Raw genomic sequence first — 27,882 nt, 5'->3', positions numbered from 1 at the left:
TTAATTCTACAGTGAAATATATTCGATGTGTCCTGCCTTTTGTTGTAATTTTCCTAGTTATCTCTCAACTAAGGTAAGTTTATCTTATAGAAGTCTCTTCAAAAAGGGCTCATAATTATTATGCTCCCTTAGTTTTTGCGTATTTCTAATTTTGTACACAACCTTTATACTTCAAGGACAGTTTGGCTGCATAGAAAATTCTTGACTTACACTTTCTTCCTTTGAGGTTTTTTTAAGTGTTGCATCATTATACTTTGACATGGCATTTTGCTATAGTCGAATTTGAGGCCTGCCTAAATTTTATTCCCTTTTGTTGCTTTGATCTTTTTGCCTGGATGCTCAGAGAATGTTTTGAAATCTTTACATCTAACAAATGTACTTGACCCTGTCTCAATATTGACCATTCTAGGTCAATGTTTCTTATTGCATGCTGTAAACTTTTGACTTAGGTGTTTGTCTTTTATTATTTAAATAAAATTTTATTAAACTCCGTGCTTTAAATAATTTTTCCATTTTTTACTTTCATCTCAGAGACTCCAATTATGCAAATGTTGGCTCCCTTTTGCCATTCCTCTCTACTTATAATGCTGTGCCTAAACCCGCATCTCTTTTTTCAGGTTGCATTCATTTTTGTGATTTTTCTCCTTTCTTCCTCTGTGTCCATTATCACGTTCTCCATGGGGCATGTTCTTCATCATGCTTCTTACAATGTTGTCTTCATTTCTGTGATGGCTGTTTGTCTGTTTCCTACTTCTCTCCTGGGATCTGACCCCTCATGTTTTGTCTTCTCTTACTATCTGGTCATCTCTCTCCCAAGTTCTCACACTTCTGTTGAATTTTTGTTTGTAGAGGTGATTGCTTTGCGTGGCTTCTTTTTCATTTTTTCAGTTGTAGTAAAATATTTGGTCACCATTTTCTTCTACTTTGTGGAAACATTTTTCTGGTAAATGTTTGTCATTTGTTAGTAAATTTTGATGCTCTTTTGTTTTTTTTATTCTTACAGTATCTTTGTATTGATCTAGTACTTGCACATCTTTTCCTTAGTCATCACTGAATCCCTGGGCCAGTTATATGTAGGAAGTGCCTTTATTGGAGGGGGGAATGCCCTTTATGGTAAAGGGGAGGGCTAGTGGATATTCACAATGCAATCTATAACACCACAGAGAAGACACATCCTGCAAATATGACTGTTGGTTCAGTCCTTTTTGTTTTTGTTTTTTTACGGCCGTGCCATGTGACATGCGGGATCCCAGTTCCCCTGCAGTGGAAGCACAGAGTCCTAAGCACTGGACCACCAGGGAATTCCCGGTTCAGTTCTTTATGAAGCTCCCATCCTCTGATTCTCTCTACCAAATCCTTTTTGTGAGCGCCTCTGCTCACATCTCTGATTTACCCAGTTCCCACAGCCACTGTAGTAAACAAAGGATATAATTTCTGTGCTCAGGATGTATCCGTCCCCCTGAAGTGTTGGCGCTTTCTGACATAGCTGTCATCTCACCCTTCCCCATGCCTTGTCTCTTCATTTCATGCATCATTTCTCTCTGTTCTCAGCTACTTTGGTGACCCTTAACACATATTTTGGGATCTGTAAATTATACATGTCTCCAAATTTTACCAAAAATAATCTCCAGGGCTTTGTTTCTTTAATTTTGCTTTTGTCATACTGAAAATTTCCAGAACGATAAGAGTAAATGCCAACTTATGAAGTCATATTCCTTCCATAGCTGAGAAGCCCTTCATTTCTCTCCTCTCCCCTGGCTAGTTCATCTTATATGTTGGTGTCAGGTGCTAATCTTTTGAAACACAGGCCTTTTTAAAGATCAATTTATCCATCTGCTCAAAACTATACAGTAACTCCCTGCTGAGTTCATATTCTTTAACCTGCCATGCAAGGCTGGCTGGTGCAGGGCCCTATCCTCTATGTGTGTCTCCATTTATTCTTTCTTTCCAACCTCTTTATTTTGTGCATGTCATTTCCTTCAAGAAAATTACCCTTCCCCTTCTCTCATCTTTACATGAGCTTCTCCCACCACTGAACCCACAGCTGAAAATCATTTTGATTTTATTCTTAACTCCTACACCATTTTTCTATACTTACCTTTGAGACTTTGTCTTTCTGACATTATAGTTATTATATACACATTTCTTGTCTTACCTCCTAGCAGGAAGGCTCCAGAGAGAACAATCCTGCCTGTTATAACTTGGTTTCCCACAAAACATCCCGCACAATAAAAATACTCCACAAATATGTGTTGAATGAATGAGATCACCCTCAATACTTAATAAGAATAGGAATAAATGCTGCTTTAAAGACGAATAATTTTGCTACTTTGGGGACGCCATCATTCCATGTGGTAAGGAATTGGGAATTTACTGTGTTTTAGTCCTTTCATAAAATAGAATTTTTTTTTTTTTTTTTTTTTTTTTTTTGCGGTACGCGGGCATCTCACTGTTGTGGTCTCTCCCGTTGCGCAGCACAGGCTCCGGACGCGCAGGCTCAGCGACCATGGCTCACGGGCCCAGCCGCTCCGCGGCATGTGGGATCTTCCCAGACCAGGGCACGAACCTGTGTCCCCTGCATCGGCAGGTGGACTCTCAACCACTGCGCCACCAGAGAAGCCCCATAAAATAGAATTTTTAAAGGAACTATTTACCATCGAAGGCGGCAACTAATTGAGATCTAGCTCTCTGTGGCTTTACAGGTCTGCATCGGAGCATCTCTGCAAGATTCTTCCTGTTTCCCAGGTAATGCCCTCTCACGCCTCCTCTATCACCTTAATCCTATCAAGGCCCACCTAGGCTGATCCTTCCCTGAAACTTCCCCAACCTCCCAGAACTCAGGGATGGGCTTTATGAATTCTTACAGCAAATTTGTTGACAGGAAGCTCTTAGCAGAGATTATCTTACTCCAATAATACTACTGAAATGGCTACATTTCTTATCTCCCTAGGTAGACTGGATTCTTTGAGGACAGGGACAATATCTTACATCTTTTGTCCTAAACTCTAATAACTGAATCTTGCCCAATAATATTAATAGAGGCTTCCAAGAAACTTAGTCAGCACAGTCCTAGAGACTGCTTCACCAGAGAGAATGGCCGGATGAAATCCAGTCACATCATTCAGACACATACAATTCTATGTCCTTTCTCAAAGACAAGTCTACCATCATCTTTTTCTCTCTGGCTTTTGATCTTTAAGACTCAGGGGTGAGCATTTATTGGAGGCTTTGTATCCAAGCCTTAACCACCACGAAATGGACACGAATATTGAAAAGGTAATCTTGTGTGGCGTTCTGTAAACCAAAGAGTGCCAGCTGGTCACACCATCCTGACCGTGGAGAGGAACAGAGAGGGGCAGAGGGGCAGGAGATAAGGAAAACTGGAAAAGAATAAAACATGGCAGGATTTATCCCTAGAGCAGTTGTGGTGTGTGTGTGTGTGTGTGTGTGTGTGTGTGAGAGATGATGATGATGATGATGATGATGAGATGACCCTTCCCACTCAGGTTATAATAGCTACCCCCTTACAGTGACCTTTGCCAAGGTCCCAGAGGGAAAGCATAAATGATAATTGTACAGAAAACAAAACATGACAATACATGAAATCAGTACAAGAATTGTGAAGCGTTAAGTCATGTGTCCCTCCACATTAGGGCAACGTTTTCCAGGGATAGAAACAAAAATAAAGCTAAACACTGAGTGCCACCTGGTGGAGAGATCTACCACCGCACTAGGATCCTCCAAAGTGAGAGGCCAGGTGGAATGCAGACTGGATGTGACCATCTGCTCCTGTCCCCACCCCCATCTCATGGAGATCTCATGCCACTTCCCTAGCACATGGGGAACTGGGGAAAGTCGCCCCAGGCCCCACTCTCTGAGGATTCTTGTTATGAGTAAGGCAGTGACACAAGGGAAAGGGTTCTTGAGAGGGATGGGGTGATGCCATTAGCTGGCACAGTATAAACATCCGTACACATGCACATACGATCCTGAATGACACCTTTCACCATCGCCTGCAAAGGGGGAGACTTTACACTCTCCCTTCTTATGACTTCATTGCCTTCAGGATTTCCCCTTGTCCTTGCAGTTCACTGTAAATGAACTTTGTAAATCCTGGGGTGGGTGCCTGTAATACTAAGGCAGGGGGAATCCAGTGCACTCAGTCCTGGCAACTTTCTAAGGATCTCCCTGGAAAAGTTGTATTAGTCATGCATTTTACTTTCTACCCTAGCCTGTGACAGGGACTTAAATTTGCCGTGCGAGTTTGCCTTGTTCGGCAAGACTGCCAGAAAGGCTGGCACTGGACTCCTGGGTTCAATCTTCAAAGTGTTTCCATCTAGCAGCTGCCGTTTCGGACAAGCTCCTTGGGGAGGGAATCAGGAAGGCAGCATTGCTCTTCCTGACAGAACGGCCCCCTGAAAGGTTGTCTGTTTTTGAGCTGAGCAAGATAGGACTTAGAGCCTGGCCCTGCCTCAGTGACTTTGCAAAGGGACAGTTTTCTCACCATACTGACCAAACTGAGGCTACTGATGGGTCAGGAGCATTGGGGTTCCAGGTCCCAGGGCCGGACAGAGGTCTCAGCAGAGGCCAGACTTGACAAAGCTGCTTCTGTGAGCTGCTGCCCTCAGCTGCCCTCCATCTGTACAGCTAGACGAGCAGGTGTTTACATCAAGTGCAGCATCCAAGTCAGACAGACCCAGGTGGGATCCTGGCTCAGCCACTAACCAGCCCTATTTTCTTTGTTCACTTAACCCCTCTGGGTCTCATCGTTTTCATCTATCACATGGGGATAATACTGCTTTCCTCATGGGATTATTATAAGAACTCACGAATGTCAGTGTCTAGTACAGGTATATATATTTTGCCATTGGAATAGTCCTCATTTTCTACAAAGCAGGCTTTTGTCCCCCCTTAGTAATAGAAACATTTATTAAGCAGTTAAATGTATTTTAGTGGTCTGTTTCTCATGTATTTTCTAAATTTAGTTTCCACATATGAGCAGAATTCACTGCTTACGGATCCACCGTCACAGTCAATATGGAACAGATCCATCAACCCCCATAATTCCTTCCTGCTGTCCCTTTGTTATAATGCCTTCGTCACTCTCACTCTTTGGCAACCACTGGTCTATTCTCCACCCCTTTAGTTGTGCCTTTTCCAGAATATCGTATTAATAGAATCATATATTATGAATCCTTTGGGGGGTGGCTTCTTTCACTTAACCGCTGTGCTCCATCCATGCTATTACATGCATTAATACTTCATTCCTCTTCACTGCCAAGTAGTCATAAGAACTATTTTAAGGGACATACCTGTCAGTTCTCCTGCACCTTCTTTCCTAGCTTCGTAGAGTAATGCAAACTGTCTAACAGAATCCTAAAGACATTTATTTACAGGCATACCATGCTGAGGGTCTTCAGGAGATAGAAACAAAAGAAAACGGTCCCCACGGAAGTTATCATCCCATTGATTGGCTAGCATCAAACCAGCTATGTCACTCAAATGAGAATGCCAGGCTGTTTGTCATGAGTGAAGCAATGGACACAATAGTCAAAAAGTAACATTGGGGTTTGGAAAAACAGGAAGATCACTGGAGTGTCAAGGGCTTGTTCATGGAAGAAGTGAGCTTGGAGTGAGCTTTGACGTAAGGAAGAGTTAGGCAAGTGAAAAGGACTCAGGAGTGAACAGGGCAGGAACTCATGCTTGGGGCAATATGGGATTTGGAATCTAAGGAAAGAAGGTAGTTAGTGTGGCTAAAACACAATTAGTAAGGGGAGACTGGTACTAAATGAAATGAGGAAAGTGACCAGAGACCAGATTAAGAGGGACACCAGGCCACTGCAAGGACATTAGATTTACTGTGAGTGTGGTGGAAACTGCAGGAGAGGATCAGAAGAGGGACTCAGGGCTTCCCTGGTGGCTCAGTGGTTGAGAGTCTGCCTGCCGATGCAGGGGACACGGGTTCGTGCCCCGGTCCGGGAAGATCCCACATGCCGCGGAGCAACTAGGCCCATGAGCCACGACTACTGAGCCTGCGCGTCTGGAGCCTGTGCCCCGCAACAAGAGAGGCCGCGATAGTGAGAGGCCCGCACACCACAATGAAGAGTGGGCGCCGCTTGCCACAACTAGAGAAAGCCCTCGCACAGAAACGAAGACCCAACACAGCCAAAAATAAATAAATAAAAAGCCAAGCATTTGAAGCCCTTAAAAAAAAAAAAAAAGGAAGAGGGACTCAGTCACACTTAGATATTAATAGGATTATCCTGGCTCCTCGGCAGTGAACGTTCAGTCGAGTCAGGCGTGGAAGCAGAGGACCAAGCAGGAGGCTTTTATTAACAATCCAGGTGATAAATGATAATGACTTCTGCCAGAATGGTAGGGTAGAGGTGGTGACAGGTAGTCCAGAGCTGGACATATTTTGAAGGTAGAGCTAACAGATTTGCTGAAATAGCCACCAGAAGGATGGAATTGTCATTCCCTGAGATGGGAAGATTGCAGGAAGAGCAAGTTTGGGGTACAAAGAGCAGTAGTTTGGTTTTGGATGTGTTAGGGTGACGATGCCTCTTAGATGGCCCTTGTGGTGATGTTGATCTAACGCCAGAGCACTAAATGTATGAATCAATGGGGAGGTTGGGGGCTGGGAAGGTCAGGGTGTCTTTCATGCATAGGTGAGCAAACAGGGGTACATATAAGATGGGTCTAAGTGGACAGGGAGTGATGGGGGCAAGGCTTCGAGGAAGCTCCACCGTGATCCAGGCAAACAATGATGGAGATCTGGGAGTGGAATTGAAGGAAAAGAGACCCTTAGAGAGACTGTTTAAAGGATGACTGTCTCATCTTGGGGATGAAGACAAATATTCCCTGTTAAAATCTTGGATGACTTCAAGACTGGTATTACCTTACTAGAAATAATGCTTAATGGACCTTGTTTACGTTTTATGGCAGAAACATTTTTTACAACTAATGAAGGCACACGCTTTATATCATCAAAAAGGAACGAGTTCAATTTTTTTGGCCTCAGTAGAAAGAACTCCAAACTTTTGTTTTGTGACATCTTATCAGCAAATAGTGGTGTCCACTCAACTCCAGTGCTTAAAAAGTTCCAATTCCTCCTGCTTTCCTTGGAAACATCTATCTTGAACAGTCCAAATCTGTAAACAGTCTCAAAGTGGGCAGCATGCAGAGTTGGAATAGATTCAAATACCTGAGTTCACTCTCCTGCTTTAAGGAAAATAATTGAATCTTTCAGCTTTGATAATGACTCACAAGCTTTAAGGTCATCACCCTAAATATCACTGGTCTTTGTCTCCTGGGGAGAGAGACAATGTCTGAAATGCGCTACCCCACTGAGCCTAGAATTTGTACTCAGCGTTGTGGGCTGACTGTTCATATCTTTAAAAATTTCCTTTTCTTAATACAAGCTAATTCTGTTTTTTAATAGTTCCCTGAGGAAAGTATATTCTTTCTCCTAAAGGAAGACCCTCCTCAAGTTCCTCATCTCAGGGATGGTCCACTAACCATCCAGTCACCACATTTGAAGCCTGAGAACCATCCTCTGTCTCCCCCCAATATCTCAATCATCCCCCAGTTTTCCCTCCTCAGTGACCCTCTGGTTCATCCCTTCCTTTCCACCCCCCTTTGTCACCACTTTTGCTGAGCCTTTCCCACTTGGACGGCTGTCACCGCATCAAAACCAGTCCCCTAACCGAGCCTCCACTACCGTCACAGTGGTCTTACAAACCCATACGGTGTTGCTTCAAATCTGCAGCAATTTCCCATCACTTTAAGGACAAGGTCCCCACTCCTCAATATGGCATGCCTGGACCCTCCTGGTGTCATCCAGTTTTCTTCTCTAACCTTTTCTCCTGCCAGAATCCCTGTATGCTTCAGACCTCCCAGCCGCAGAACCCATCCCAGTTTCCCTAAGCAGGCTCATTCCCTCTTGCTTCTGTGCCTTTTTACAAATGCTTCTTCTGCTTTGACCACTCTCTTTCAACTCCCTACAGAGATCTTCATCATCCTTCAAGATCCAACTCAAGCATCAGTTCCTTTGGCTGTCTCCCCAGCCGTGCCCCTCCAGCATGGAGCTGGGTGCTTTTATTCTCCTCACCCCATAACACTCTCACCTTCCTTGCATCCTAGTCGCCCTCCCACTGAGCCATAACTGTTGGACTAATGCCCTGTTAACACGTGTGAGCATTTGTGTGTGGTGGGGGAGGAGTATACAAACACTTACACACAGTTTGCTTCATCCCTGCACCTAGAACAGTGTTGGCACCGAGTAAACATTCACAATGTTTCATTCCATGAATGAATGAACCAAAAGTTTTAGGTTTAGTGGGCTCTGACAATTTTGAGATGTTACCTTGAGGAGCTAAATGCATACAAAAATATATTTCGTCTTTAAATCTTTAAAGGAATCATTCATTTTCCCCCCCTACTAAAGCCCTTCAGTTAAACCTTTCCACATAAGAATAAAGCCAGAACCCATGGCAAAGGTGGTCGAACTCTGCCCATCACCAATCAATGGCATAAGCAGCTGCTTTTATGATGTCACTTTGGTCTCTAGGAATAAATCAACCTCAGTAGTCTTTAGAATCCAATCTGCTCACAAGTAAAGAAGTTTGTCTAGTATATACCTGTATGGAAGCCTCACAGAGTAAGTGTTTTCCAAAAACCCTAATTTACCCCTGGGGACTAGCGATGTACATGGGCTCCTAGTGCAGAGAAAATGGAACCACAGGGTCTAGTTCACTTTGGCACGGAGCCTGTTCTACCCGGAGCAAGGGTTGCCTTCTCAAAGCTTAGAAGGGATCTAAATCATATATGCAGTAGGATTTGGAGAGACTCTAGGAAAGCCATTTACCCCCCAAATGTCTTCCCATCTGAGAGCCAAAACCCTTGATCTCCATCAACACAAATATCCCAATTGGATACATTAGCCAAGGATTCTTAGGACAGGCAGTATGGTCAACTTCTACAACCCATGGCATGGATCACTTTCTCCAAGACAAGAGGACCTTGGAGCATGAAGGGAGCTTTCAGCAGAGAGGACAGACTCAGAAAGGGAAGCAGGGCACCAAAGTTACACTTGTCTTCCCTTCGCAACCATGCCTGTCCCTGTTGCTATTCATGGGTGTCCTCACATCGGGGACATTCTCTACAACAGCCTTTCCATGTCCTGCTAAGCAAAATGACGGAAGATTTTTTTTTTGATAGCCACAACTCTCCTGTAACTTCTGAAAGGTCCTGGCCAAAGTCTGGGTCTGAGTAAGTTTTCAAAACCATGAGTCAAACCCGGCTGAGAACTTCACCAGCCTGGCTGAAATACATGCATCAAATGGCAAATAAAACAGCCCCAAGATCTCTTTCAAAAGCATGATTGTTCTTGGCGTTTCATGAAATTTTTTCCCCCACAAGGCAGAGCAAGCCTGCTTCTCAGGAAATGATACTGTGCAATGTATAAGTAACCAGGATTCTGCTGCAGTCTCTGGGGTTCCCAATAAAGCTGATTTTCACACGGATCTCCAGTAGTGCCCATGAATAACGCACATTTCAAACATGTCCTGAAGAACAATTTAAATAGAAAGAGATGGCGTTATGTCATGTCTTCCAAGGGAAGGGCTCAAAGTACACAGAAAACAAATTAAACAGATGAAGAAAGCAGGGCGGGGGGATCCCATCAAAGAAACAGGGCTTTAATAAAGGGATGTGCTCAGTGGGAACAGACTCAAGGTTGCTGAGGCAGTGGTTTTGTGAAAGGTTTTGACAAGAATAAGGTACGAAATGCATCAGTGTGAGGATTGATAAAGCCCACATTTGAAACAGGCAGTTCTAGACAAGGCAGGATCCGGGAGAGAGGGGAGACAGGGGGAGAGTGGAAGGCATCTGCTATATCAGAAAAAGTAAGAGATGACCCCCAGGTGACTTTTGAATCCTATGAAAAATCTGCCAACAGCCTAGCACCATGGGATTTCTACCGACTGCTTGTAGAAGAAATGAAGCCTGCTGGGTAGCTTGGATTATCAAAATTGGTCCATTTGCTCTTTCTGGATGCACATCCCTGCTTCTGGTGCAAGAAAAATATGTCAAATCATCAGAATCACTAATGGCAAGTACCGTTCCTTAAGTACAGGCATTTGCCCTGTCAGTCATTGCCATGGCTTCCCGCAAGCCCACCTGCAGCCCCCACGAGGGTTCAGCTACCTCTGCCTCAGCACTGACTTTCTTAAATGCCCCCCAGATGCTGTGTAAGAAGAGCAAAAAGAATAGGCAAAAGAAAAAAGTAATTTAAAAAATAGTAAAGCAGAGACCCAAGTAGATGACGTCACTTGCCCTTTGGTTTTCTATATTGGAGGGCCTAGTGTTAAACAGTCACATGTGATCAGACAAAGGAGACAGGGCTGGGTGTCGAGTAGACACTAAGGGTCTACATGTAACGAGCAGCCTCAGCCAGGTGTAGGATAGACGAGGATCTGGGGATGATCCTCACATGATCCAGCCAGGTCTCCTTCCCAGGAGTCCAGCAAAACTGAAAGGGAGGAGAACATGAGCAAGTACAAGGGTCAGGTGTTTATTTCAAGCAAGGAATAGCAGATGGTAGTAGATGCTAACGTAAGCCTCCTAGGAGTCACATTCCCCCAAACCCCTAACGAAGCAGTGGGACTCCCTGCCATATATCAGAGTTTTGACACAGACCCCAGGAGAAGGCTGACGGCTCTCCTCCCTACTTGAGCTCCCTGCTTGAGGTGTTTTGGGACTCCCGGACAAAGGCAGACCCACCAGGGCTCAGAGCTGGCGCCCAGGGCCAAGCAGAGAAGCCATCCTCTGCAGAGCTCACGCTGAATCAGGTAGCAAGGGTTTCTGCCACGTGCTGTGGGCCAGCACTCTGCTCAGGGCTAGGGACGAAGCACTGTCCCCTAAGGCTTAAAAATAAGTGAAGGAGACACCAAAAAATGACCCCGAGGGCGGCATTGTCTTAGCTGGGCTACTTGTATGAGCACCTCGGTCAGCCGGTCAAGACACAAGAGTTCTATTGCACATCTACCAGCAAGAGCTGCAGTACTCACTAAACCCCCCCGAACGTGGGTCCTGAGAAAGCGTTGCCGCGATAACGGGTATCTGGACATCTCGAATGATGGCTGGCTCCCACACTGTGCCAGCCCTTATTCACAAATGCGAGTGGGGTGGCTTCTTATGTTCTGGTTGGGAGAGAGACTGAGGAAGTGACTGATTCGTGACCATTATTCTTCCCCTGTTCAGCTCCTTGTGATGGTGCTGACCAACTGAAAAATATTGTTTTCACTACCTCCCAATGATGTCACCCGCATTTTACGTCACTGAATTTTTACAGCTCACTTATCTTGTTATGGCTGAGGTTTTAGTCAATTCTGCCTGAGGAGGTATCCTGCTACTCGTAAGTAAGACAAGAATAAAAGAAATTTAATAACATTCCAATAACATATATTAAAGGTGGACACCGTTGGGCACAGCGCTAGGTATAGTCAGTCATGAGCAAGACAGGTAATCGCTGACTGCTTGGAATTCACAGTCCAGAGGGCAAGGCAAGCATGAAACAAGTCATATGAGTACAAGTGCTATGGAAGGAAAGCACAAGACGTATAGGTAGCATTTTGGATGATAAATAATATTAATCTATCTTTTGTCACTTTTTTACCAGAAGAAAAAGAATAAAGGAAGGGAGTTGAAAGGAAGGGAAGGAGGGAAGCAGGGAGGGAGGAAGGAAGAAAGGAAGAAGGAAAGAAAGAAAAAAGAAAGGAAGGAAGAAAGGAAAGAAGGAGAAAATAGAAATAAGCATGAGGGTAAGTGGCAGCTGGGACCTGGCCTTAGGAACAGGGAGGCAATAGGGAGTGGTGAGGACTGCAATAAACTAGAGCTCACCCAGGTCTACGGGCGATTGCCCAGATCTCCAGCTAACTGCTCCCAAGTGTAATTGCACGGCCATTGTTTCCAAAGCTTCCACTTTTTAAAGTAAAGCAACAATTCTGATTTTTTTTTTAGGTGAACTGTCCTGATTTTTAAATGTTGACTCATATAAAAAGCTAATAAGTTCCAAACAGGCCAAACCAAACACTCTGGCAGTTGGGATTCAACTCTTGAGAAGCCAGTTTGCAACCTCGGCCTTAAATGGTATCATGGAAGGTTACAGATCGCAGAGCGCAGGGCCAGACAGATCCCATTATACCAGACCCTGGGCTTCTTCTACAGCATGGCAAATCCTCACAGCGATTTCACATTCCTTATATGTTTCTGCCTTATAAACTGACATCACAGTTTTACCTCCGTTTTTTGCTAAGCTGAAGAGCTACCTTTTGAGAAGGACATTGGACTAAGTGACTTCAAAGGTCGCTTCTGAATCTAATTGACAGCCCCCATCTTGAAACTATGACACTAATAACAGCATGACAATGATGAAGGCAATGGTGCATTAAATACTTCATTTCCCGTGAGTTCATCTGTGTTATCTGGTTTAAATTACTCAAAGTATTCAATCATCTCATTTAGGTAGGAAAAGCTATCACTGAATTACACACTATGGGTAATATATAAGCCTGACCTGCTTATCTTTCCATCCATTTTTTTGGATGCTTGTGCTGGAGATTATAGACATGCCTAATAACTAGTGGCATTTTGCTTTACTGGCCATGAATGTTACCTTCAGGGCGAGCAGGTGCAGAATGAGACAGGCTGTATGAAAAGATCACCATTTCTACTCTGTTTCACCAGATTAACTCAGGATGGCTCTGAAGTGAGCATGGTTTCTCTAGCCAGAGAGAGAAAGGATCTTTGCACATTAGCGGTAAAGAAAGAGCTAATTTAGGGACAAATTCACAGGAAAAGAGATGAGAGGTGCCAGGGAGTTTGACTCTTTTTCGAAGCAGAGATGGATGGAGTCGGGCCCCTGGGGAGGTGAGTCATATTAGAAAATGAGGGCAGGAGGACAGAGGGTGAAAGTTCAATTCCCGTCTTCGGGTTTCCAGGTTTTACCTCCATTTGGCAGCCTGGGACGTGTGTGGGGAAGACCACGAGGGGGCTGGGACGGTAACCAGGACAACCCGGGTCTCTGCCTTGTCTTCTGTCCCCTCGTGGCCCTGGCACATGTTGCCTCCGGCCCAAACCACCGTGGCCAGCGTGCCAACCGCACAGTACCAGGCTGGCACATGGCAGTGTTCGGCACACAGCACTAAGGGCCTCTGCTCCTTGTGTTGGTTTCCGCCGGATCCCATTTCTCAAGGAACAGCAGGTCGAGAGAAGGGCTTTTGAAGACTCGCGCTCAGGGCACTGTCTGCAAGCCAGGCTGCTGGGCGGCCTTGGCCGTAGGCAGGTCCAGGAGAGGAGGGGGAGGAGGCTGGGAGGCCAGAGGAGGCCTGGAAGCCCCCTCTTCCCATGTTCCTGGAGGTCTGAAACTCTCCTTTCTAAGCCAGTTCAGGCAAAACAATTCAAGTTGCCTGCAGGCAAGGAGGCGCTGTGGGGAGCTGAGAGTCCTGATGGGGAGGCAGGCAGGGTGGGAAGGAAGGGAGAGAGGGCAGGAGGGAGACCCCATGTGGAGAGAAGGAGAAGGCTTTGAACTTGCAGATCTCTCCAGCTGAGCAAAAATCCACACTAAAGCAGCCCCAGTTGGGTGCCCAGGGGTCCATGAATAAGTGTTAGGGGGTGAGTGAGATGACAGCTCCCCGACCTTAATGCATTCACCCCAAGGTGCTGGCGGGCATCTGCTCCATAATTAACGCTAGGCTCTCCCCTCTATGCCTCCTCCTTCCCCTGTGGTTGCTGAGACATTTGCCATAATTATTCCCCACGTCTCTAGGAAGGAGTGTGCCCCTGGCTCGTTTGCTTCCTCCATCACTTCCATTCTGGCCTGGGGGACAGCTGTCCCTGGCTAGCTGGGGGTTGCGGGCACCCCATTTCCAGGGGCCACTGTAGTATCCCATCCTCCCCACTGGGGTTCATCCACACAACATCTGTTCTCCCGCCAGGAGACTCACTGCGGCATCAAGAATGGAGGAGCATCACAGGCACCTGAAGGGACATTTTCCACCGACAGATCAACAATCTATATCATGTCTAATGGCATGATGTGATGTGCCCATGGGTTGAAAATCACTGCAGTAATGAAAACTGATGAGGCTACGTGGCACACAGAAAAGGTTGAGAACGTCTCTCCAACGATTATACCAATAATATTAATATTAATAATAGCAATAATATTATCATTTATTCTAGATGAAAGAACAAGGGAAGGTGTTCATCTGGCTTATTTATTCTCAGAATCTGTTCCCATGTGTTGCACCTACCAGGCAGACAATATATATTTTTTGAAGAGACAGATCACTGCTTTGTCACATACTTTACAAAAGTTGTCTCCAAATATCACAGCACTCATGAGATGTAAATACAATCATCTCTATTTTAAGGGGAATAAAATTGAGGCACAGAGAGGTTGAGCAACTTGCCTAATGCCACACAGCAAGTAAGATACAAAGTCGGGATTTGAATACAGATCTATGACACCAAAACTGTGGTCCTTCTGTTTTGCCATGTTGCCGGGTCACTTCCCTGCATGAAACACTTTAGTAGGTCCCTGAAAGTGAGTTTCTTGTTCTTTCTGTTTATAATGTCTTATTTGACTCTCACTCATTCTTGAGCTTAAAGACTCAGTGACAATGCCCATTAATTTGTGAATCTTTTATTAGCGTGAATCATATTTTCTTTAACTCTGTATCACTACTGAATTTCACAAATACCTAGCACAAGGTAGATAGTCAATAAATATCTGTTGAATTTCTATTTTACAAAGAACAATCCTGAGATTCAGAGATGGAACTCTCTCACTAGAGGCTATATAGCCAGGAAATATAAGAACCGCAATTTGAATTAGAGCTCTACTGTGAGTTCAGGGACCTTTCCACTAATTCATGTACCACTGAGCTCCATGGACATCATTTCATATTATACAACAACTGATGTTCTATAATTGTGGTTATTTCCATTTTGTCTGACAGCATCTTAATATATACCACCAACTAATAATCCTAAACTTGAGTTATTTCAGTTTTTATTATAATGAGAGTAAAGCAAACTTATTATGGAAAATTAGAAGAAAACAGAGAAAAGAAATTAAATCAATAATCCCAAAACATTTAAAATGAATATTTTCTTCCAATATGCTTATGCCTTTTTACATAATTTAGATTACAGTCTTTACATAACTTGGGATTCTAATTTTTTTAGCTTAATATTGTAATATAAACATTTCCCTGCTTACTTCAGTAATTTCAATAATTTCCCTATTTACCATTTAAGTGACTTAAAATTATCATTTAATATGCTCAATAATCATTTTTAATGACTAAAAAAAATCCATTGTATGGAGTACAGACTATCAATTAAACATTCTGCCCAATCCTAGATAATTTTTCACTATTAAAAATAAGAGTACAGCGAACATCTTTTTTTTATTCTTTCTGAATTTCAGAACACTTTCTAGAGTAATTTTCTAGGAGACAGATTATCGAGTCCGTGGGTATGAGCATTTTCAAGGCTCTTGACATAGATTGCAAACTGCTTTCCAAATGAGTTGTGCTAATTTTTTTTTCCCACTAACAGTGATTTGGATTTTACCATCCTTTTAAATTTGACAGTTTCTTGAAAATATGCACATACAACCATCATGTTTTGAATTGTAATAGGAAAACAATGTTAGAGATGGGAGGCCCCCTTCCCCCTCTTATACGTTAGGAAACTGAGGTCTGGCCAGTTCCAATGGCCTGCCCGAAGTCACAGCCATTTGGGGGAATGAGCTGGGCTAGAGCCAGGTCCCCTGACCTCCACTTCCCCACAATGTCTCCCAGGGATCTAAAAACAATTTTACAATCTATTTATCTGTTCAACGGCAGCGTTGCACAGTTGCCATCACTTGACATCTTAATTTTGATTATGCCTTCAAGGGAAGCAGCTTTTGAAATAAATATCTGGACCTGGCAAGTAACAAATTCCCTTCTATGATGAGAAAAGGGTATTTCCTGATAACAGTCTTCTACCTGCCAGGGTTCTGCAGGGAACCTTGTATCTACTTATCACTTCCTTCTCTTGGCTCAGGCTTCTGGAACTCTGTGAGTCCTGCTTGACACGCAGCTTGGCAACTTTCACTACATCCTTCCCGTGGGCCTCTGCTTTCCTGTCCCTGCTCAGCACAAAGGCAGCCTACCTCGTTTTCAACCTCAGGCCAAGCACAGTGTTGCTCCAGCCCATCTGCCACATTGGCCGAATTTCCTTGATTGCTAAGTGATTCCGGGCTCTTCCCAGCAGGGCTGAGTGAGCTGCAAGTTAAGCCTCCCCTCCAAGGCTCTGCCTTGTTCGCAGACGCTGTAGGATCTGCAGTGGAGTCTTCAGATGCACTCTCTCCACCAGGGCCTGGACGGCACAACACTGGGCCCATTGCTCACTCAGTGGGTGGCCTGTACTCTGCCGCAGGGCAGAAAGTACCTCCCCAACAAAGTCTCCCAGGTGACATTTCAACACCCAGCCTCTTCCCTCCAGTTCACGTTACATACCACGGCAATGCAAAGTGGTCTACAATACACCTCAACTTACCTCTCTGCTCAGAAACCTTCCTATGACCACAAGCTGAAAGCGGTTGGCTTGGCTTTCAAGCCCCTCCCTATATTATAACACCTGCCTTCCACCAGTTACTCAAGTTCATTGTATACCAGCCTAGCTAGGAGAGGCTTACAAAGGAAGGGGAGCGGGAGAAGGAGGCAAGTGAGTTAAGGGTGGAGTGAGTGATATGATTGAGATTGGGTGTAGAAAAGAAGCGTGTCTTGGATAGTAAGGGGCTTGTGCTGTCTACTCTACTAGAATGTTCTTTCCTATTTTCTCCCTGATAGACCACTCATCCTTCATAGCCCATGCATAAGCCACCTTTGAAGTTTTCCATAACCTGCCTCACCTCTAAACTTTAATCTCTTTTCTCACTACTCCTAAGACACTTGGTCCACACCCCTACAATGCCATTTTTCACACTGAACTGACATATTTTTTAAAATGTGTGACTCCCCACAATTAAATATCCATGCTATTTTTAAAAAGGGCCTGTGTCTGTTCGTCTTTTTTATCTTCATTATCTAATACTTCTCGTGTACTTAGTGCATGATCAAAATCATGCAAGATTGAATACAATGTGTAAGACAGAATTAAAGCTGGATAGGATGAGCACAGGAATGAAGGAATCATGAACACGTAAGTGGAAAAGAGTTAAGTGTCACACCCTAGATGGCACACATACACATTCGTAATACAAATTGGCACCTTTAACATAAGGATGTGGACATGAAGTCATCTGACTGATTGGGAGTTTTGCAGGACACTGAACATGGGAAATTATCAACAAATATTGATCAATAAATGAGCTTGATAGTTTTTCACAGAAGAGCCCCAGGACTAAAACTGTAAAGAGTAAGCTCCGTAGTCAGAATAATCCATGTACCCTTGGCCAGCCAGAAGCAATTCTACTCTTTTTTCCATAACGAAGCATACATCATGAGCCATAGTGGTCACCGCTAGGCACCTATGACATCCCCCTAACGGGGTCTCATATCTATTAAGCAGAGGAAGGCTTGGGTGCACAGCTAATGCATTTAGCAGCCAAGAGGAAATTTGAAGCCTAAGATTCCACACATCTCTTGATCACCAAATAATACATCAGCACTAAAACTATCCATGGAAGAATGATGTCTGGTTGGGCATTTGAAGAAGACTTTGTGCCTCTCACTTGAGGATACTGGGGGAAATGTGACCATGTCATTTACCTGCAGTTCTTAAATAGCTGGAACGTTCTTGCCAAGTAGCCTGAGAGCTGCTGGTGGAACATGTCACTTTTTCTTTACCCTCCTCTTCTTCTACATGCATGTCTATCTTTTGTAATTGAATCTCAATATGGCATTGGGGTATTTTTAAAATCTAGAGATTGGAAATACTTATTGGAAGAGGCTGGTTTAGGGGTTGGGGGCTTGGCACTGGCAGCAGCGGAGGGGCTTGGAGACGGGAGGCAGGAGGAAGGCTGCCCAGAAGCAGAGGGAGTGTGGAAAAGGCCAGGTTTGGCTTAAGAGCCTTAGCATCAGCTGCTGGAACCTGGCAAATGGAGAAGTAATTTTTTCACAGCCAGCAGTAAAATGAAACTTATGGAAACAATAATGTAAATGTTCTGCCTAGCCAGTGAGTTAAATGAGAGAAGAGGAGATGTTTCCAACCAGGCCTGAAAATCAGTGCAGTTTGGTGGTCTAAGGATAGCCAGGAAGTTAATGGTATTTCAAGTTTTGAGTCAATGATGTACATCAGAGGTCAGCAAACTATGGCCCACGGCCCCAATCCAGCCCATTGCCTGTTTTTTAGGCTCACCAGAGAAGAATGGGCTTTACATTTTTAAATGGATGGGGAGAAAAATCATCAAAAGAAGACTATATCATGACACGTGAAAATCATATGAAATGTGAATTAGTAAAGTAAAGTTTTATTGGAACATAGCCACAAGTATTCATTGACATAGTGTCTATGGCTGCTTTCTTGCTACAGTGACAGAACTGAGTAGTTGCAAAAGAGACCACACAGCCTGCAAAGCCCAAAATATTTATTTGCTATCTATCGCTTTCCAGAAATTTGTCAACCTCTAATATACACGGTCAGAGAAGATTAGTTCAGGGTCCATCCCTTATGCAGTAAAGGCAACATGTAACACACAGTACAAGGCACAAGCTTGAAGTTCAAAGAGAATTTGGAAGACTCCTGGTCCAGCTTCCCACTCTGTAGAAAGTCCTGCAGAAGCTACCCAGGAGTGAGGACTCACAACTTCCAAAAAGCCTAACCCTTCATCAAACACTTCAACTCTACCTACTATGATTCTGATATTGACCTAAAGCCATCCTCGCCCCCACCCATCTTATATAGATAAGTTATAAGCTTTCTTATCTATAAACTATTTCCACATTGGGAGAGCATTAACAAAAATCCTTTTTGATCAAAGAGGGGACTCCTACCACCTTCCATGGGTTAGCACTTTGTGCGTATTAAGGGGCTTTTGCATACAATGTCCCATTTTGCCTTCATTACATCTCGCAGGGAATAGGCCCTCACGATTATTCCTGTTACAGGCGAGGAATCCAAGGGTTAAGGTTACGGACTGCATTGTGCCACCCCCCACTCCCCGCCAAAAGCATATGTTGAAGCCCTAACCCTCAGTGTGATTGTTTTTGGAGACAGGGCCTTTAGGGGGGTAATGAAGGTTAAATGAGGTCATAAGGGTGGGGTCCTAACCCAAAAGAACTGGTATCCTTATAAGAGGAGAAAAAGAGACCAGTGATCTCTCTCTATATATATTCACACAAAGAAAAGGCCATATGAGGACACAGCAAGAAGGTGGCCATCTGCATGCCAGGAAGAGAGCCCTCATCAGAAACCAACCCTGATTGCACCTTGATCTTAGACATCCAGCCTCCAGAACTGTGAGAAAATAAATGTCTGTTGTTTAAGCCCCCCAGCCAGTAGTACTTTGTTATGGCAGCCCAAGGAGACCAGTTAATATGGTTAAATGACATGGTCAAAATGAGGCAGCTCACCAGGGTCAGAGCAGGGACCCACCACTCATTGTGCAAATATTTATTTTTTAAACACCTACTAAGTGTAAGGAGTCTTATGGAGGAGACAGGTTTTAGGCCAAAAGTCACACCAAAACAAATAAAGCTATGACTATAATAAGTGCTACCACAGACAGATTATGTACTATGAGATATAAATAAGATGAGCTAACTTACTCAAGGTGGTCAAAGGAGGCTACCTGGAGACACAATTGGACTGACAGCTAAAAGGCAAAGGAAAAGTGAAGGAGGAGAGGGAACATCCAGAGAGACGGCATGTACAAAGGCCCTGTGGTAACAGGAAGCATGTGATGATCAAGGAAATCAGAGAAGGCCAATCTGTCTGGACCAGAAAGACAGGGGGTGTAACGTGAGAGGAGGCTGCAGAGGCAAGAACTGGTCAGATTTCTCATGACCTTGTCAGCCATTTTAAGTAAGTGTGCCTTTATTAAGAGAATTTAAGAGCATTAACATGCTTTCAACATGAGAATGACTTTTAAAGGTTTCTAATTAGAAAGGATTACTCTGGCTGCAGGGTGCTAAACACTGGAGGAAGTCAAGGGAGCTGCAGGAAGCCTAGCTGAGAGACTGTTGCAGAAGACAAAATGAGAGCGGCTTGTTCCTATGCCCACAGAGGTTGCTTTGAAAACGTAGAGAAGGAACTGGTTAAGAGAGCTGTTGATGAGGTAAAATCATCAGGCTTTGTGATTGATGCAGTATGAGGTTGAGAAGGGGATGTCAAGTACGTCTTCATGATTCCTGTATATTTAATAGAATGAAGGAGAGGAGGATGACATTGACTGAGAGGTGAAATACTACAAGAGGATGTCGATGCTCTCCAGCCCCCAGAAACATACCTGCAATTGAACAAAGTTGGGTGTGCTAACTAACAAGGGAGAATGCACGACAGGGAATTGCAGAGCATCTCAGTGAGAGGGTGTTAGAAGGGACATATTATAGAATTTGGGCTTCTCTTAGGTCATTTGGGGATTATACAAGGAAAGGGGGCTTTGCTCTGCTTTGGGTGCTGTTGGGAAGCGGGGGTGATTTTATGGTTGTGGAACTTCATCATTCTTCCCTAGAAGGCCATCAGGATGGAGTGATTGATAAAGCTGTGATTGATAAAGACAGTTCAGGCTTATATTATCCGGGGTAAATGATATTTGGTCATTTTTGTGGTAGGGACATTGTTTATCTTTTTGTCTGTGTTCAGACATGATTATGGAATGATCTTGCCTGTGTCTTGTCTGAGTGGCCTTGCCTGATGCTGGTGTTCTTTGGACTTGTTTATGTCAAGCAGGAGAACACCACAGCTTAGCTATAAAGGACAGGATGCTCCCAGCAACGCCACAGCCTCCCTGATGGTGCCAGGCGAGTTCCCGCTGTCCAAGCTGCTTTCTTTTCTCAGTCACCCCTTTTGGTCAAGGACAGATAAAGTCGGGCTGCAGGACATTCATCTAGGATATTCCCATTGTTACCACCACTGAGCTTTTGCTGATTAGGAGGTTGAAGAGGATGTAGTCTGTAGTGGGACTAGGGTTTGTCACTGCATTTCCCTTTGTGGCAGGACAAGTCGCTTAACATCTGACAAGACAATGGCCGCACAGTAGCATTTATAACTCTGGACAGGATACATCAGCCAACTGCAACACAGACAATTACCAGAAACAGAAACAAACATGGTACTTAGTTCACACAATAGACCCCGAAGACAGGGACCTAGATTACCAAACCCAGGCAATGAAAACGTGTCCCAAGTTCCAAACAGTGTTCTCTTGAGATCCAAATGGAGCCTAATTACAGATTTCTATTTAGGTGCAACAGAAAGTGTTGGCTGCAACACAAATTTGGCCAGCTAAGAAGAAATTAAGGGCGATGTGATTAGCCAACACAATGTAGCTAATGAATTTAAACTGGTTTGTTGGGTTTCCAGAGCAGAATTTGTATTATTTATGATATCTGAGAGGGTCAGAGATAAGTTTCAGACCACCTTTCCACCTGTATTATCCCTACTCTGATTGCAGCTCTCGTAGCTATGTAAGAAGAGGCTGTCAATTCTTCCTCTTGGGAATTCTCCCAAGTAGCCTGTATTTGCCTCTTTGGGGAGGTGTCTGGGTATTCTTTTCAGGGAATCGCATAAATCCATTGCCTGGAGCCACATTTCCTCTGGCTCAGAAGAACAGAGTGAGTGTGAGAAGGCAATTATCAGTGCCAAGAAGAGCAGTGACCCTCTTGTTGAAGAAGGTCTGACTGAAGTTGTTTCAGTTTGGGGTGAATGTTGCTAAAATTATCTCCTTTGAAATTATATATTCGAGTTTAATGTTTCAAACCCCTGACTGATTGCTCAAGTTAGAGCTGTGATAACAGTGGTTGGTGTGCTTCAAGAGGCTGAAAATGCCAGCTCTTGGGAAAATGACAGTTCTCTGAGAAATAATCAGGTTCACTGCACATCTGTCTTCAACGGAAAGGTTATCACTGAGCGCACAAGACTAACTATGATGGTCTTTCCCCCCAGCACTGAAGGTCCTTTATTACTAACTAAAGATCCTATGAAAAAAGAGGAGGCATTTCATTTTAACTTCCTGTTGATGTCCATTTTCCTTTCACTAGCTATCTCATCACACACAAAAAATATTTTGCTTGAAAATAAAGTCCTTCTGTATGGTTTGAACATTTCTTTTATGAAAAGCAGAGGATGGAGTAAATGACATCCCTGTGTCCCCTGGCGTCATTGGAATTCTATGATTCCTGGGCTCGACATAGTGAAAAATATATAATGTGATACAATTTCTGCCATATAGGAAATTAATCAATATCGATGATTAATAACCATACAGCAGGACTTCCCTGGTGGTGCAGTGGTTAAGAATCCGCCTGCCAATGCAGGAGACATGGGTTTGAGCCCTGGTCCAGGAAGATCCCACATGCCACGGAGCAACTAAGCCCATGTGCCACAATTACTGAGTCTGTGCTCTAGAGCCCGTGAGCCACAACTACTGAGCCTGTGCCACAACTACTGAAGCTCACACACCTAGAGCTCGTGCTCCGCAACAAGAGAAGCCACTGCAATGAGAAGCCCACGCACTGCAGTGAAGAATAGCCCCCACTCGCTGCAACTAGAGAAAGCCCGCGTGCAGCAACCAAGACCCAATGCAGCCAAAAATTAATTAATTAATTTAAAAAATAACCATATAGCAGGATGGTGATGGTGATAATGAGGACTCAGTTGCTGCTAACAGTGATTGTGAAGACTTCTACTTTGGTTGGGGGTGGGTAGAGGGTATAAGAATCATTTCAGTTCAATTTCCAAAGAATTTGATGAACTTTCCTCTTATTGGAAGTTGGAAATGAAACTCACAGATTCACAGAGGGAGGGAGCAGAGATGGCTTAACATAAAGGTGTTGGGTTTCAGTAGTTGTAAAATAAGGATTAGACCCAGGACCTCTAGGCCTAAGATAAGGATAATGTATTTGAAATCAATTAAAGGATTGATAATTTTCACCTCCCCCCCAAAGGTTCACCTTATCCTTAAGAAAATGATTTGCAGGAGCCTAAAAGCTCAGAAACATACCATTTTCTGTAGGAGAAGGTGAGCATTCACTTCCCCCAAATACAAAGGCTACATCCACGTAACTGAGTTGACAATTACACATGGGACCATCTGGCTATATTTATAATTGGTATAATGAACAGCTCCTTGTTTCAGATATTAAAAGCAAGATGATTTAGCACATGCTAAGTGAGCATGAAGATAGACCCTATCTAGTCAAATGATGGAAATGAATTTAATAATAAAAACCCACCAGGAGAAGCAACTGCTCATGTGAATTTCAAAGAAACTCTTCCTGCCATCTGCTGTTGCTAGCATTTTCTATCACCATATTTACCTGCTCTCTTCCAGAGCCCAGTGCTGCTAAGCTCTTTGTACAGAATAAGTTACTAGGCAGGAGAACAGAGTGACTGAAGGGATGGGAGTGAATACAAAAGGCCCTTCACCATCTCCAGTCTCAGCATGCTATTTTTACCAGGAATCAATGCTGGACTTCTCCAGGAAAGTTTTCACAATGAAGGACAAAAAGGGACTAAAGAAGTGGTGACTTGGGTGGGCTCAGAGATCACCAGGGCTGCACCATCAGGTAGAGCTGCTTGGCCACACCAGTATCCCATTGCCCCCCTCCATGTCCCTCCTCCCCAGTACCCTGCAACATGAAATCCAGATGTAATCAGGTCTAAAGACTGCAACAAAGAAGATCTGCCCAGAGGAAGAACACATGCCTGCAGGCATTGTCAGCAAACACCCTGGAGCCATTTATAGATGTCCCAAAGCCTGGGACAGTGTAGAAGGTCAGTAGAAGGGAAACAGCACTCTCATAAATGGAGAATCAGGCATTGGTAGTGGTGGTGGTGGTGGTGTTGGAGGGGTGATTTTGATATTTCTCTCTCAAGAGAAGAGCTTAGGAGAACAAGGTATTTAAATAATCATGGGTCCAGGTTGGTCCCACCTCACAAGCTTACAGCAGAGAAAGGAGAATTTAGGGGACTGTGAGTACAAGCAGCAAGCAAGCTCTCCAACCATCCCCCAGGGATCTGATTTGTTTGCACTGTGTTCCCTGGTAAAGAGAAAGGGAAACCTTACCTTGATTTAAGCCCAGTGCCCGAGGGAGCTGCAGTGTGGCCAGATTCCCCAGAGAGAGAATAACCATGCCAACTGAGGGGCTCAGCCCTTCCCCAGGGTAGATGGTTTAGACTCTTTTGGAGATACTTTATGCACTTCTTGTGAAAAAGAGAACTCCTGACAGTGGACCTTGGCAACTTTCTCTCCAGAGAAGACCTGATAGACCGCCATCTTTGGGCACCTTGTAGGGCCCATACAGAAACCATAGCAGGGTTTCTCCGAGACCTGAGCTCAGCAGGGACACAAACTGATTGGAGAACAGCTGAAGAGAAGCCAGATAAGCCACACCTGCATGCTCTGCTCCTATCCATGGCATGCAGCTGTGCCTGAAGAGGAAGGACCACCTGTTGGCAATAAAAACCAATTAGATTCTGGGGTGAGATCAGTCCCTGAGGGGATAACTAGTTGTTGACACAGCTCTATCAGGTTGGTTATTGGAGAAAGACTCTGAAGACTGGAGTGGAAAATAGCCCGGAGCCTGGAGATATAGTTCTTAAGTTTTCTGCTTTGTTTTGTTTTGGTTTGGTTTGGTTTTGGTGAGAGGGGTCAGTGGGAGAAAGGGTTCAAGAACACGTGTAAAATGAAAGCTATAGGTCAAACTTCTCCCCCAAAGAAATGCATATGCACATGACTTGCCTTCAAATTCAGGGAGCCCACAGGGTCACTGAAGCCCAAGTATGCACCCAAGGTTAAGAACCCCTGCTTAGGAGGCGTTTTTGAACAGAACAGGTGAGGAGATTATTTATAAGATGTAATAACCTCACTGGCAATTTCTCAAAGTATGTTTCCTGCAGCACTTATATCACAGTCACCTGGCACCATCACCCAGTTCCTGCTGAAAATGCAGATTCCTGAGCCCTTTCTCAGAATTAAATAATCAGGATTGTTCACAATAGGGCTTTGGAGTTTGCATTTTTTTAAGCACTCAGGTGTTATTTATACATTATATAGATTAAGAACTCCTGAGAGTTAAGAATGACCCGAAAAAAGGTCTTCGGGGTCCAACCAAAACCCAAGGCTGATACAGTAAGATATCAGAAACTGATCACTAATTGACTGTCAATTGATTAAGGACCAAGAGGGTGGGTGGAGCTCAGGTCGTCTGACTGATAGAGGAGGGGGTCCACCGATACTGATTATGAGCCAACATCTGTCTAGCATCTGCTTTAGTCCAGGCACTTGAGCATGTGGTTTATGCCATTTAATTCCTCTCAATCATTCTCATATTATAGATGAAATCAAGGTTCAGAGAGTTGAAAAAAATTACATTGCATCATGGAGCAGAATAAAGAGAGGAGCCAGGCCTTAACACAGGCAACCTGACAGCACAATGCTTGTGCATTTTAAAAAATTACACCAAACAGTCTGCCTTTTATATGCCAAATTTGGAGGACACAAGAGAAAAATACTGAGCATACAGTGTCTCCAGTGATCAGGCAATACACTTCAGAACAAAAGATTTATTCAGATAAAACAGGAGAGAGAAATACAAAATCTGATGTCAATCCATTGGCAGCAGATGAAGTTTGAGCCACACATGCAGTGGGCAACAAGAAATGGGACTCACCCTACAATTCAGAGTCACTGGAGGGGCTGCTAGAGAAATAGTGTTTTGAATCAGCTCTAAAGAGTCCATATAATTTTGAACTCATTCCACCTTATGTAGAGTCTGAGTTTAAACAGACCAGAATCTCCCAAAAATCCACCTCACATATTACTTTAGATAAACAAGAATACTTATGGGAGACAGAGAGAGGAATTCCTGAACAAAGATAAGTTTCTCGGTTCGTAATCCCCAATTCCTCGATAGACCTCAAAGGATAAAGTGAACTTTGCTGAGTGCTTACTGTGTGCCCGTCATGGTATTAACTCATTTAATCCTTATCCAAATATTTTAGGCGAGGTATTATTATTACTGTGCCCAGTTTTAAAATGACATAAGCTGGGCCAAGATGTAACAAGTAGGAAATAGTAGAGACAGGACTTAGACCCTGACAGTCCAGTGACAGCAAGCTCTCTCTAACCATCAGCTACACCGATCAGCTAGCCTAGGTAGAGATTTAGGGAAATTGTTGAGTCCATTACAGTAGAAGAGAAAAGTTAGAAAGACCATATGTGACAAAAGACTTGGTATTCATTTAGGTGCATACATGACCATGTTTTGAAAGTAAAGGGCATTAGGTTATCAGTTTTTGAGTCAACCTCCTGAGTAACTATGAGATTGAGGGAAGAGGGACAACGGTTTATCTGTCTCCCTCTGTCTGGCAAACAACCCCATTCCCTGAGGAGAGTTTCTCAAACTTGAAAACATGTTGATTCCAACTCTGAGCAATGTTTTGTTCCCTTAGAGTCTAGGGAATAGTCCTGAAGGTCACTGACATTGTTTTAAGTGCCTCTCCTCTTTGCAACTCTCCCTGATTTTAATCTCACAATATGAGGACCCATAATTTAAAAGCTGGATGGACTGACTGCCAAAAAACAAAAAGAGAAGCGTTTATAGAGATGCATAACTGCCCACCCTTGTGTCCACTGACAGTCCATCATGGAGAATGACGCACACCTCCAGTTTCCTAAGAGGGCAGGGGGCACCTGTAGAGCCCACTAAGGTGAGGGCTCTAGTGATTCAGCAAGATACACCCCAAAATTAACGGTCAAGGTTCAGCTGCCCTCACAAGCTAATCTCTTACAGCCTCATGACTCAGAAAACATTTCCTGCAAAAGTGTCCATATGTTTGCCAATGGAATGACATCAATCTCAGCTTTTTGTCCACATTTTTCAGTAACTTCCTTGTGTTCGTTTCTGTAAACTTGTTGATCTCTAAGGGTTTCTCAGTTTTGCTTCAGATACTCTGGTTGACGCAGGAATGCTGGTGCTTCTGGCTCTGTGTTCATCCAATGCCGTCCTCAGCATGATAATAATGAGAGCTAACGTTATTAAGTGCTGGCTATGTGCCAGGTGGTGTTCTAAGCAATTACATCTATTTACTCATTTAAATCTTTTTTAGTAAGTTCATGAATTAGAGCTGTTTTGTAGATAAAGAAATGAGAACACAGAATGTTCCAGCCATTTGCTCAAGATCACAAAGCTAATATGTGGCACAGCAGGACTCTGAGTCAGTTTGGCTTCAGAACCTGAGTGCTCAACCAGTATGTTATTTGTCACCAATATGTCCATACCTCAACCCTAATGTTACCTATTATAATTTTAACTTATTCACACCACGCTACGAACTCACACGCATATATTAGCAAATATGCTGGAGCAAGAAGGATTACCAGAAGATCAAAAACATTATTCAGGCAGTAATAACAATGGCAAATGGCATTGTACATTCTTTATGATTTTAAAAGCATCCTTGCAAAGCTGTATAATTGACCCAGTTTTTTAACCCTCTGAATCAGACAAGTCAGGTAGATTGTTCAAGATCACCAGCAGGTCTCTGGACTTCTGAACTCAGATCTACCAAATGCAGAGGCCCCTGCCCTTTCAACTATGACATACAACCTTCTTACTAACCGCTAGGCACAACCAGCCTAGTATAGTGAAATGCACAAAA

The sequence above is a fragment of the Tursiops truncatus genome, chromosome 13 (assembly GCF_011762595.2).
Source record: "Tursiops truncatus isolate mTurTru1 chromosome 13, mTurTru1.mat.Y, whole genome shotgun sequence".
Classification (NCBI taxonomy): Eukaryota; Metazoa; Chordata; class Mammalia; order Artiodactyla; family Delphinidae; genus Tursiops; species Tursiops truncatus.
The sequence above is the reverse complement of the archived record's forward strand: the minus strand, read 5'-3'. Positions refer to the sequence as shown.